At 39.0% G+C, this 13863-nt stretch overlaps 1 long non-coding RNA gene across 3 annotated transcripts in view; it reads right to left on the bottom strand.

Annotated features, from left to right (window-relative positions):
• LOC137204541 (uncharacterized) overlaps nucleotides 1–13863 on the bottom strand; it is a 229572-nt gene that overhangs the window by 126151 nt on the left and 89558 nt on the right. For all 3 annotated transcript variants that reach the window (XR_010933694.1, XR_010933695.1, XR_010933696.1), the window contains exon 5: nucleotides 12743–12847. This is a non-coding gene — a long non-coding RNA (uncharacterized lncRNA). The remainder of the gene's footprint in view (nucleotides 1–12742; nucleotides 12848–13863) is intronic.

Here is a 13863-nt window from a genome sequence, read left to right as displayed (position 1 = left end):
CAGTGACTCTTGATGTATATGCTCTGCTTTCATAACGTAGAGTGTGAAGTTAATCCTAATAGGAGGTAATTTACTGTCCAAGAAAGGATAGGCTATCATAAAAAGATTACGAATTTGAAATAATTTTCACGCTTGTAATAATCACACTGTCACTTGAAAAAAATAAACCTGTGCATCTTCTCATTTGACCTTTACGACTACAATACTGACATTGGTAGTATCGCTAGTAGACCCTCTAAATGATCACTTATAAATACATTATTTTTTAACAGTTAAAATGCTCAATATAACCAGTCCATGTCAAAATTGATCAATATGGGGGGAAATCGGAGTATTTTTTCAGGGAAGGACTTGAGTTAGGCTACACCAGAGGGGTTGGACTTGGCTTGGCAGAGAGGAAGGAAGGGACAAGTCCAAGAAAGGGGGTCAGCCTGAGCAGGGATAACAAAGTGTGGGGAGCAGTGGGAATGCACACATGGTGGGTGGGAAGGGTGAACTGGGCTGATTAATGCCAAAGGCTCCTGCAAACAGATTGTAAGGAATAAGGCTACAGCGACAAGACAGGACCAGGCAAAAGAAGATTTTGAATTCCATGGTAAGAATTTGAAAATTAACTCAGTAGGCAATAGCTTCACTAGGGAAGAGTCATAAATTCAGAGGAACTTGGCCTAATAGAGAAACAAGTTTGGCCTTCCTGGATGTCTTTCAAAGTCAATCAAGACAGTCCAGATAGGGCTTCCCTGGTGGTGCAGTGGTTGCGCCACTGATGCAGGGGACATGGGTTCGTGCCCCGGTCCGGGAAGATCCCACATGCCGTGGAGCGGCTGGGCCCATGAGTCATGGCCGCTGAGCCTGCGCCGTCCGGAGCCGCCTGTGCTCCGCAACGGGAGAGGCCATAGCAGTGAGAGGCCCAAATAACGCAAAAAAAAAAAAAAAAAGACTGTCCAGAGTACTCTTGTAAAGAGTTCCTATTTAGTGGCTGTCAGTGTAGCAAACACTAAATGTATACATTGTCTCATTTCACTTCAGCAACAACCCTTCAGGATAAATAGTGATTCGACCTCTTCTAAAGAAGTCCCGGGAAGGTTAAGAAAATGTCCAAGGTCACAGGACAAGTAAGTAGCAGAGCCAGGACTTAAACTTAGTTCTTTGTGTCTGTAGATCCCATTCCTTCTACTATTCTATTCTGATTAAATGGGTCTTTGTTTTATTTTGCTTTGCTTTATCTTGCTTTTTTTGTTGTTGTTTTTCTTTAAATGAATGGTCAATGAGAGAAGCAACAGAAATTAAGAGAAACAGGCAAGGTCATAAATGAAATAGTCTCCACGTGACTTCAAGGATGAGCAGAAGCCTTCACGGGAATGATTATAAAGCAACATTTGTCTTGCTATTAAATAGCTATTAAAATTACAGAAACATTACGAGAGTGTTGGACAGGAATGCTGGTTGTGGAACAACAAAATCTACCCTGGCTAGTTTACGCAGGAAATAATTAAATGATATTAAGTCACTATAGAAATCCCTGGTGGGCTAAAGGGCCAAGCATCTTGGATGAATACCATCCCAGATGCAGGAGCAAGCACACCACAGCCCCCTCACGATTCACAGACAACACTTGGGACTGGGTACCACATGAACCACATGCCTTGCCCACCACACTAACCAGGCACGTTTCCTGTGCAGGAATGCCTTTTCACGCTGCTTACTTCCAAATCCCAGCCTAGATGCATGTGGTCTGATTAGTGGAACTTAACTCCCATGCCTGTCCCAAGCTGCAAAGGAATCTAGGTTAGGGTGTTTTTCATGGCTTTTCTTTTTAACCTTTAGCAGTCAAAACTCATAATGTGGGAAATTCCCAAAGTGTAGGTTTGGGGGCAGTCACAAATAATAAATGTCCATTCTTATTAGGCAAAGGGGTTTTGGAAAGTTAAGAATCCACCAGTAAGTGTCTAGCACTCTTCAGGGGAAAGTTGTGCTGATGGACGTGAGTATTTAGTTCTGCTTGACAGGTTCAATATTCTACTTTGGAAAGAGAAGCATGACTCACCAAATGTAACGAAAATATCCATGAAAGCTATCCAGTTCCCTTGGGTTTGATTCATATCCACTTAGAAATCTTTGTGGCCATTAAATTTCCCAAGCAAATTTATATACTGGAAAGAGAATGACCTTACTGACTACAAAGAATATTCTGATCTCTTCCACAGTTTCGTTTTATTGTGGGTTGGTAAGTTCACTCACTGACAAAGTCCAGGCATCTGACTAGGCACTGGATATCCAATGACATTCAAATCCCATCTTTGCCCTTGAGGAGCTCACAAGCTGGTGAAGCAAACAAATATGTGAATAAACAGTTATGGAATGATGTGATAAATGCAAACCAGGTAAAAATTATAGGAGCAATGAGAAGGGGCACTGACTCCCAGCCCCTCCCGGGTAAGGAGAAAAGTCATCAGGAACACAGCCTGAGCAAAGGCTTCACAGTTAAGAGTCAACCAGATGGAGAGGGGCAGGGAGAGAAACATGCCAGGGTGAGGAAAGGCACAAAGGAAGGAACACAAATTAATTCATTCATTCAACAAATATTTACTGAGTGCCCACAATGTGTGCCAAGCACAGAGACAGAGAGTATGGGAGACAGGATGGCAGAGGGCATGCCACAGCAATAAGGCTGAAAGGACAGATGGCAACTGACCAACATCAGTGTGTACACCAAGTTAAGAAGTTTAGAATTTAAATTTATCTTTTTAAATTTATGGATGGATTCAGCTTCTAAAACATCTCCTTCCTGAGTGACTTGCCACCTCACACTGTGACTTAAGTCTTTGTGCTCACGTTAGCAGATGGCTTACTTAAGCCACGTGACTCAGGTTGGGTACCGCTATCTGCATTTTCTTTCTATCTTTTGGCATTCAGGTTTGGTCTCTCTGAGATTATGAGCATGAAGAAGCCAGGGCCCGTCCTGGTAACGCACTTAATAACAGAAGATATCAAAGATGGGTGTTCGAACAAGGTTTCTTGGAGAAGAACAAACAGTCTTCTGGGACTTCCCTGTGACACACCCGAGAAGTGGTGATTTGACTTCAGAAAACAGTAGCATGAACAATAATTAAGGATTAGCATTTGCATAAATATAATGGGACAGTAATAGGGCAGAAGCAAATTAGATGTAAACCTATGTGTCCTTGAGAGTGGGAGAGGGAGAAAAGCACACAGAGACAATAGTGAACCTTTAAAAAAGGAAGTCACACATTTGCGTATTTTAAACACAGCAATTAGATGCAACCTGCCATCATAAAACACATCACCTGCCAGCTGCACTCAACGGGGGATGGGCTCCCGTTACACAACGCCTGAAATTTTATATGCTCTCACCTATCTCGTGGAGCTCAGAAAAGGTTCTACTTGCTGGGTCTATATTTCCATGTTAAAACGTTATGGCTTTGGAAAAAGAAAGAGAAGAAAGGGAAGATATGATATCAGGAACATTAAGTACAGACCCACTGTGCAATCATGACAACGTAGATGATTTCTTTAGTCTGCAAGGTCAAAACAGCAGGGCCTCATATGTGAAATTCTTTACACTTGAATGGCTTGTGAAGAGTTGTTTAAACGAGGGGGGATATCTCCCAAATAAAAGAATGACTTCAGTGCTTACAGTCATTGGCTATCGGAAGCTGAGAGGGAAAGAGGGGGAAAGAATCAAGAGGGAAGCTGGCAAGCACACAGAGTGCCACCTGTGGTCACCCAGGGTCTCACCCGCGGCACTTCCCATCCTGATACTCCATCATCAGCTCGCTCAGGAGTGAACCAGTTCTCACTGGAAGAATTCACGGGAGGCTGTCTTGTAATGTAGGTTGATGTGTCAGTCGACAATGAGGACCCATCTTATTAAATGATGACATCCTTGTCCTCTGTGCTGCACAATTTCCCAGATAGGTAATTTTAGCCATGAATCTAAATCAGTTATTATCGGGGCCTTATACATAGGGTCAGGAAAAAAGCAACTGGATGATCTTATAGCAGCAGTTCTCAAAATTTTAATGTCATAACACATATCATGTCTGACAGTTATCTGCACACACACAAAAAAATCTGAATGTGGCCAGACATCAACACAAAATAGGCCCTCAAGAAAATAATGTGTTTATAAAACAGAGATTTCTAGGTATCCACCATAATCTATTCTCTACAGTCATTCTCAATAAAAAGAAGTCTATTCAGACACATAGCTAAACTACATTTCCTAGACTTCCTTGCAGAGGGTGTAGCTATGTGACTGAATTCCCACCAGTGGAATGCAGGTGGAGATGAGCTGGGCCTTTTCTGGGCCAGAGAGTGGGCATGTATCTCCAAAGTCCTGTCCTCCTTCCTACTGGCTGGAGTCCAGATATATCTGTGACCCAGTCCTGACAACTAACAGTGCACCGTTGTCTCCTAGGAAAGGGTAGAGTAGAGCCTCAACGTGAAAGGCACAGGAGTTCCAGTATCCCCTGTGGGAGAGCTGCCTGCGGTCTGGAATGTGGGCTTTAGGGTGATGCCTGAGGGAGAAGTAAACCTCCCTCTTCTTTAAGCCCTGAATTTTGGGTCTCTTAGAAAAGCTTTTCCCCTAACTGCTAATAATAATCAATAAAACTAACCTTATCAAGCTTTCAAAAAGTCTTATTTTCATGGAGAAACATGAATAACTACGACTAAACTCTTAATGCTGAATGCCACAGTTATTAATAAAGTTCACATGCCTTCCTCTTGCACTGCCTCTTTGCCCACCTCCATCCCTCAGCTTTCCTGGGTTTTCGGCCCCAAGCCTTTGGAGTCATCCTGGACGCCACTCTTCTCTTCCTCCCAACAGGTCAGCTCTCACGTCATGCCACTACGTCACCACAATGCCCTGGGGCCAAGCCACCATAATCCCTGGTCCCCAATCCCATCTCCCTGCTCCACTTCTGTCTTCCTCCTACAGACTCTCCTCCACAACGCAGCCAGAGAAACCCTTCCAGAATACAAATAGGATGATGCCATTCCTTTCTCAACTGAGACGACTAAAACTCTTGGGAAAATTATTAGGGAATTAATCAGTGATGGATTACTATGTATATAAGCACTTAAAATATGTTAACTTTTAACTGTAAGATGAATGTTTTGATTGTATAAGAAAGGACCTGCGGGGACTTTCCTGGTGATCCAGTGGTTAAGACTTTGCCCTCCAATGCAGGAGGTATGGGTTTGATCCCTGCTTGGGGAGCTAAGGTCCCACATGCCTCGTGGCCTAAAAACCAGAACATAAAAACAGAAGCAATAGTGTAACAAATTCAATACTTTAAAAATGGTGCACATCAAAAAAATCTTAAAAAAAAAAGGACCTGCGATTATAATACATTTTCACTTATAGTACAAGTCCATTCTGTACACTTCTACCCTACTTTTATAGCATGGCTGCCAAATAATTTTTTTTCCAAAGTGCTCCCCACATCCTATAGGATAGTGTCCAAACTCTTCAGCCAAAAGTTCTTATCTGGCCTTAATCTGCCTTTTCTTTCTTGTATCCGATTAGTCCCTTACACAAAACTTTTGCTGCATATTGTAGTAAACAGGGGGAAGGAAGGAAGGAAGCAAGCAGGGGAGGGAGGGAGGGAGGAAAGAAGGAAGAGAGGGAGGGGAAGAAAGAGAATGAGTAAAGAGAAAAGTAGATCTATTTAATCTGGCATGAAAATATACTCAAGATGTACTCTTAAATTTAAAAATCTAGTGGAACAATACATTCAGTATGATTCAAAGGTGTGAAAATCCTGTCTCAGTCTATGTGTACATATATGAATGTTATTGCATAGAGAAAAAGAGTAAATGCAATTTCACAAAACTGTTACCTTTGGGGAGAGGACTGGGATTGAGGGGGGTGGGATAAAAGGAGCATTACTCTTTAGATTCCATACTCATTCCACATATATTAAGAGGCTATTTTTATTTCAGGCTCTGGACTAAAATCCATATTACAAGCAGTTATTCAAATCTACATGGAAAAGTAGTCATTAAAACAGAAACTCTGGGCTTCCCTGGTGGTGCAGTGGTTGAGAGTCCGCATGCCAATGCAGGGGACACGGGTTCGTGCCCCGGTCCGGGAAGATCCCACATGCTGTGGAGCGGCTGGGCCTGTGAGCCATGGCCGCTGAGCCTGCGCATCCGGAGCCTGTGCTCCACAACGGAAGTGGCCAAAACAGTGAGAGGCCCGCGTACCGCAAAAAAACAAAAAAAACAAAAAAAATCAGAAACTCTTTCCTCAATAAAGTGAAGAAAATATTTTGTAAATGACCAAGTTTCTATAAAATTTGAAGTTTGATACAATCTATGTTGATTGATTTTAATCTCTTCATAAAGACATTTTTTTATTCCTACAAAATATAATTTAATTTTTTTTTAGCAATTAGTTTATAGCTGTCATATTAGGATTAAAGTTTTCTCTCTCTTTTCCTCTCCCCTGAAACCATGTGCCTTTAAAAGTCTGGGGCCTTTTCATGTAACTCTTGGCCATCTGTATGTTTTCTTTGGTGAAATGTCTATTTAGGTCTCCTGCCCATGTTTTAACTGAATTGTTTGATTTTTGATATTGATACTGAGTTCCATGAGCTGTTTGTAGGGAGGCTCAAGAGGGAGGGGATATGAGGACACGTGTATGCATATGGCTGATTCACTTCGTTGTACAACAGAAACTAACACAGTATTGTGAAGCAATTATACTCCAATAAACATCTATTAATAAAAAAAAGAAAAGAAAATTACATTTCTTAAAAAAGAAAAAAGTCTGGGGCCTTAGTTACATCATCTACAAAAAGAAGCTAGTAACACAGGAGGGCTATTGTAAGGATTCAATGAGGTAAGTCATAAAAATTGTGTGACAGTTGGAACAGAGCAGGGAGGTGAGAAATGACGGGTGCAACCAATTTCCACTGACCTAGTGCCTGCTGGACAAGGAGATTCCCTTCTCCTTGTGCACGGATCTGCAACACCTGGATGTAATCGTTTGGGCATTTTCAAAGAACACTTTACAGTTTTAGGAGAAAGGTCTTACTGCCAGGAGATTCAGAAAGAGAAATGCAGAAAGAATTTTATAGTGGAAAACATCTAAATAATGCAGGGCTAAGTCTAAAGCACCACTTGTTTTGCACTTTGCATTACTGAATCTCCATCAAGACTTACCTGCCAGCTTGGAACAGCCTTCCAAGAGAAAGATAAATCAACTTAACTCTCCCATCTATAACAGACAGAGTTAAATGCTATATATATTAACAACATTTGTTTTAGCATTGGCAGCAATTCTGCTCTGTGCAATAGCACTGCATTTTTAAAAATATTTTGATCATGGATGATTATTGAGGCTTTCTTATTTTAAGACGAAGCATCCTAAAAAGAAAATCTTCACTGAGTATCAGATGCTCCGAGTAAATCTGAATCATGACTATTATACTTTTTTGGAAGGTTATAAGAAGACAGTGCCCTAAATTGTTCTTGGTATGATAAACTCAGCTTCAAAGTAACACAGAGCAGCCAGAATTCTTTAATATTCATGCCAAGGTAAAAAAATGGAGTGAGGTTAAGACTTGGTTTCAAAATTTGAGTCGTTAGAGAATATGTCTGTAAAAAGAAGAAATCCTATTGTAAAGCACTTTACCAAAATGACTAGATCAGGTTTAATTTTTTCAAAATATTAAATGCAGACCACATGCCCAACACTGTGCTAGGGTCGCTGGAATTCAAAGGAAGCACACAATTCTCTGCCCTCTGAAAGACTGCAATCTAATCAGGAAGACAAGTCACATTCATATAAAATAAAGAATTATACAATGTAGAATTAAGTGCAAAAACCATGAGGCATGCACTTAATCCCACAGAGAGCCAGGAAAAGGACAAGATCAGAGTAGTAGCAACTATTACACTACAGATGTTTGCATTAAATAATTTTATTTTTCATATTAATATAGGACTACTTTTAAATAAACCCATTAAAACCATCTATTATTGAATTATTGCCAGTTTTTCTGGCAAGCAATTTGAGTACCATTTTCTGAACTTCTGCTAGTGTATTGAGTTACTCTGTTCCTTTAAGATGCTTAACTTCCCCATTCCTGAGATGGTACAGCTTGAACTTCTTTCATTTGTTGAAATATCTATGTCAGAGATATTTACATATGGTTTCAGATGTTTTTGTTTAATATTAATCAATATTAATAATTTATCAGATTTTTAACAAGACAGCAAAATATTGGGGCACATAATCAGAATTCTCTAGTTTGTTGTTGTTTTTATGCAACAGAGTACTTTCATCCAATTAATTTTTTTTTTTTTTTTTTTTTTTTTGCAGTACGCGGCCTCTCACTGCTGTGGCCTCTCCCATTGCGGAGCACAGGCTCCGGACGCGCAGGCCCAGAGGCCGTGGCTCACAGGCCCAACCGCTCCGCAGCATGTGGGATCCTCCCGGACCGAGGCACGAACCCGTGTCCCCTGCATCGGCAGGCAAACTCTCAACCACTGCGCCACCAGGGAAGCCCCACCCAATTAATTTTTCATGCCCAGCAAGTTGCTGAGACAAGACTGATGAGCCAACAGCTAGAATAAGAAGAAGAAAAAACTTTTTCCTGCTGGTGGAATAAGCTAGAACTCAGCTGGGAGTAGATCCCTGACTGTGGAAAGAAGAATGGAAACTTCTTTGGAAGGTCCTTAAGAGATTTAGCATCTCTGCACAGTACTATATACAGAACAAATACAGTGTGAAAAAACATGCATGCACAACACATCTTCAGATGAGTTCTAGGTCCTGAAGCTTAATCAGTTTGCAGCTGCTAGTGTTAAAACTCTTTGCTTAGAACAATTCAGAGCAAGTTTTCCTAGTGTTAATAAATTATATTTCCAAGTAATTGAATGTAAATAGCAAAGTTACTAATTATTTAGGCACTTCAGCAGTTTTCTTGTTGTTTATTCATAAACTGGACTTTTTAGGAATATTCTTAAGATATTAAGTCGGAAAAAAGTGGAGTGAGTGATAGGGGAGCACTGAAGGTCATAAAAAGAACTCATTCTTTGGGGTCCTCAGCAGTTTGAGCTTTTCACAGATAATATATATATATATAAATAAATAAATAAAAGAGAAACTGTCAATCAACAGCTGACATCAACATCAGCATTAATAAAAAATATATTAATTTTCTTGCCACGTTCAGATAATAGCCACCAGAAAACAAAGAGAAAAAGCATTTTGTCTGCATGGTACCTCATAGCTAACTATTTAAAAGTGACTGGGTAATTAATGCACATTCCACTTTTTTCCCAAATACGTGGCATCTTTCCATTCCTGGGGTTTCTTTTGTTCATTAGTGGGCTATGATTACCACCTGGGAAATAAGATGTGGCAGAAAGAAATTCACCACAAAATGGCACTGCTATCACCTGCCTGGGATGATTCCTACTCTTGTCCCACCTGTACGGTCGTCCTTCTGTAATCTTGGCCTTGCCGCATCTAAGGTGGAGACTTAGTCTTACCAACAAAAGAAACACCTCTTGGTCTGAGTCATAGAGTCATAAATGTCATCAAGTAAAAGTGTTATCTTTAGTGATGCTCATTTAAATGTGCCTAGATTTATGAAATTCCTGTTAAACTGATTTCAATTTCCAGGGGAAAATAACTTGGAATGCAAATTAGTTGATGTCCTTCCCACAAAATTCAAAATAATTTTCAGAATTTCACCACCATACACTGAAAAACAAGGCAGAAAAAGAAAAACATTTTTCCTAGTCTTTAAAGCAGTGAGACATGAATTATTTATTTGTACTACAAGTCCCTTTTAAATAACAGTGAATCAATTTTGAACTTGAAACAGATATTGGCACCCTGGGTGATTCATTATTCGTAACCCCTGTTGTAGCACTGGCCCTCTGGGTCTCAGATTAAATTTCAGAAGACAGGCAGCAGGTCTAAGTTCTGAGGAGAAAATGTCACTAGAATGCCATTTTATATCAGTGACAGTGGCTTCTTCAGAAAATTAAGCTTCATTCCAAGTCAGCAAACACAATGACCATTGACCAACCTCTGAGTTAGTTCAGCCTGCCCAACAATAAGTAGAGTGTTTCACTCTAAAATCAAGTGTAATAACTGCAAAACAAGCTAAGCAAAAAGACTCAGGCAGAGCAGCTTATAAATATTCTCGCAATTATTGCTCTTCAAAGCTCACTGCACTTCCAAAAACCCGTTGTGAGTATGGACATAATTTTATCCTTTAAGTTTAAAATAGAAAATATCAGTTTGGTTAGATTAATTCGAACGTTTGATTAGAATTATCAAGCACTATCAGAAATTTAGCATTACAGACATTTCGAGATGGCAGAGTAGGAAGACCCTGACCTCACCTCCTCCCACAAATACACCAAAACTACAACTACATATAGAACAACTCTTTCTGAGAACAACCTGAAGACTAGCAGAATGGCTTTTCCACAATCAAAGATATAAAGAAAAAAACACACGAAGACTGGCAGGAGGGGAAGAGAAGCAATCTACTCGGGATCCACACCCCCGGCGGGCCACCTGGAGGAGGAGGGCTATCTCACAAGCTTAGAGATCCCTCCTAAGGAGTGAGGAGCTCAAGCCCCACATTGGACACCCCAGCCCTGGACGAAAGCCCCTTGGCTGGTTTTGAAAACCAGTGCAGCTTAGCAGAGGGCTACAGAAAACTGAGACCCCGCTCCTAAAGGGTGTGCACACAGACTGCTCGCTCCCAGTCCCAGCATGGAGGCAGCATTTTGAAGAGTACCGGGTGCTCTGGCCAGTCTTCCAGTACAGCCCAAGTGCATCCCCCAGCCCACAGCAGGCTGCAGCTCTAGACCATGGGGCTAAGGAAGCAATTTCCGTAAAGCCGTCAGCTGATTTTTTCAGCAGAAATTTTGCAGGCCAGAAGGGAGAGAGTCATGATATATATTTAAAGTGCTGAAAGGAAGAAACCCACGACCAAGGATACTCTACCCAGCAAGGTTATCATCCAGAATTGAAAGAGAGATACAAGTGTTTCCCAGACAAGCAAAAACTCACCACTTAACCAGCCTTACAAGAAATGTCAAAGAGTCTTCTTTAAGCAAAAAGGCCATATAAAGAAATAAGGAAAATACATGAAGGAAAAAATCTCACCGGTAAAGGCAAATATATAGTAAAATCAGTGGACCAACCATTTAAACCATTATGTATAAAATAAATAAGATACAGAGGTATAGGAATTAGCTAATATTTTATAATAACTTTAAATGGATAATAATCTACAAAACATTGAATTACTATATTGTACAACTGAAACTAATATGATATTGTAAAGCAGCTGTGTACTTTAATTACTATATAGTTTAACGTAAAAACTACATCCCAAATTAAGTCATAGGAGGTCAAACAGTTATATGTAAATTTTTAATTTAATTTAATTTAGAAAGAGAGGTGAATATTTATCTGATCTCTGGATTGGAAGAACTCTAAACTTGAAAGCATAGGAAGGTATCACAAAGGAAGATATCAATAGATTTGGCTTTATAGAAAAGTTAAAATATACGTATCTAAAAGGTATCATAGACAAAATTAAGAAACAAATGAAAACTAGGTAAATATTTACAAAAGATATCACAGAACGTTGCCTTCTTAATTTAAACTGATAAATGACTCTCTAAATATCATCATGCAAAAAGACATGAACAAACAATTCAAAGGTGAGAAAATATAAGTAGCAAAAACATTTAAGAAAAATGTGTTCAACTTACCAAGTTAAACTAACAAGACATTATTTTTTACTTAACAAATTAACAATTTTTAAAAAATATATATTATTATTAACATTAGTATCCATATAATTATAAACTAGTACAATCTTCCTGGAAAATTCTTCAGTATTCTTTTACTAAGAGCCTTAAAAGTATGCATATGCTTTTAACTGGAAAATTTTACATAGAAATATCTTCATTGCTTTGTAATTTATATGAGTGGAATATTTGAAACACCCTAAATATTCAATAATAGAGAAATATTTCAATTGATTGTAAAACACAAAGTATAACATATAATGCACACATATGCAAGCCTTAAAAAGTACTTGCAAAGTACTTTAATTATCAATATAAGGGGAAAATATTTGACATATTACCACTAAAAATATATAAAACTTTATATATTTTATATAAAGTAAAATCTCAAATATGTAAAAATGTATGCACAGAAAACTACTGAAGATATACCTAAACACAAATGATGGTTACTACTGAGGGCTGCATTATGGGAGACATTTCCCTGCCTTTGTACATTCTTATATTTTTTAAGTTAATATGCATGTATTACTTTAGTATTTGGGAAAAATAAATTTAAACCTTATTTTAATATTGCATCTTAAATGCTCACTTTAATTTGAAAAAGCACTATTACATCTGTGACATTTGCAAAAGTAATGGCAGAAAATAAATACATGTCTTAAAAAACTATAGTTGAATTTAAGAACAGTTGGAGCAGTATATGTTTATTATGCATGAAGAATTAACCATAATAGAGGGTGACCTTAAAGTCTGGAAGTACAGATCTATTATCTCGTCATGTATTGCAATATAATATCAATAACCTACTTATTGTGTATTCACCCCTGTTTTCAGACTTGGTGGACACTCTGAATGATTACTTAGTGAGTAATCATTAAAAGGTATATGTGGCAGATAAAAAATGAAAAGAACTGACCTTACGTTCCTTGGTAACTCCATCGCTCACTGCAATTTCAACATTCCACTAAGGCTTCCTGTGAGGCAGGAGGAGGGTGTTGAGAATATCTATGAAGTTTTCTTCCTGGCAATCATGAGTGGAAGGAGCAGTTAAAAGCTATACTGACATAACTGCAGTTGATCAATAAGTATATGACTTCTGTGATCTTGCTTCAAGTTCAATTGTATAATAAACTGTCTCAAAACTGATTAACAAGGCCAGACATGCATACATTTTAAGTACTCTTACTTGGACTAAAGTCAAAAAGTATTACTGAGAAAATATTTCCACAAGAAAATATAATGTACACTGCTTTAAATTAGCAAGACTCCTGTGAAGGGGTTTAACGAAAGTCAAATGCCTCTGGAAAACCTTTCCCAGGTTTCTTCCTGTGGGGCTGGTCTACCACCTGTGTGTCAGCACCCAGGGCGTGCAGGGTCACTACCGCCTTCAGCAACCCTGACTTGCTGGGCTTACATTGACAACTCTGCCTCTCCTGCCCATTCAGGTACTAGGAGATTCAGAGATGAATAAAATAATGTGTTAACATAATGCAGATTGTAGAAATGCACGGAAGGAAAGCAGCCTGTTCTAAGACTAATAATGTTGGAGGGATTGATTTCAATCGAGCTGACAGGCTCTGAGGAGAACATGAAATATGAATCCAGCTCTGATGGATGATAGCCCATAATGATCAAGGTTTAACTGCAATGCCTTATTTGACTATTGTCTCAGATTTGGTAGTATTCCTAATTTTGTTCTAGCTTGTACCCTCAACTATCATCTACGTGAAAACTCTTAGTCAATCTGAATAAAAGGAGTCTTTTAAAAGTGGTTTTTAAAAAAATGGTTTAAAGAAGATTCTTCTGTTACCTTTTTAACATACTTTAATCAAAGGAAATCTTCCCATCATGTGGAAGTTCCCTGGATCACACACTGAGGTTAACCTAGATTTCATCACATATATACCTAAAGGCAAGGAGAATTGATTATCATCTTAAACAAGAGTGGTCTGCTGAGAAATTTCCTTTTATTTGTGTTTTCTGAGAAACTGAAATAGCCAGAAACCCCTCAGTTGACCTACTGCAATCTGGGACTTG

This window comes from Pseudorca crassidens, chromosome 13 (assembly GCF_039906515.1).
Source record: "Pseudorca crassidens isolate mPseCra1 chromosome 13, mPseCra1.hap1, whole genome shotgun sequence".
NCBI classification, from domain to species: Eukaryota; Metazoa; Chordata; class Mammalia; order Artiodactyla; family Delphinidae; genus Pseudorca; species Pseudorca crassidens.
Note: the sequence above shows the minus strand (reverse complement) of the source record. Positions and strands in the feature narration are given on the sequence as shown.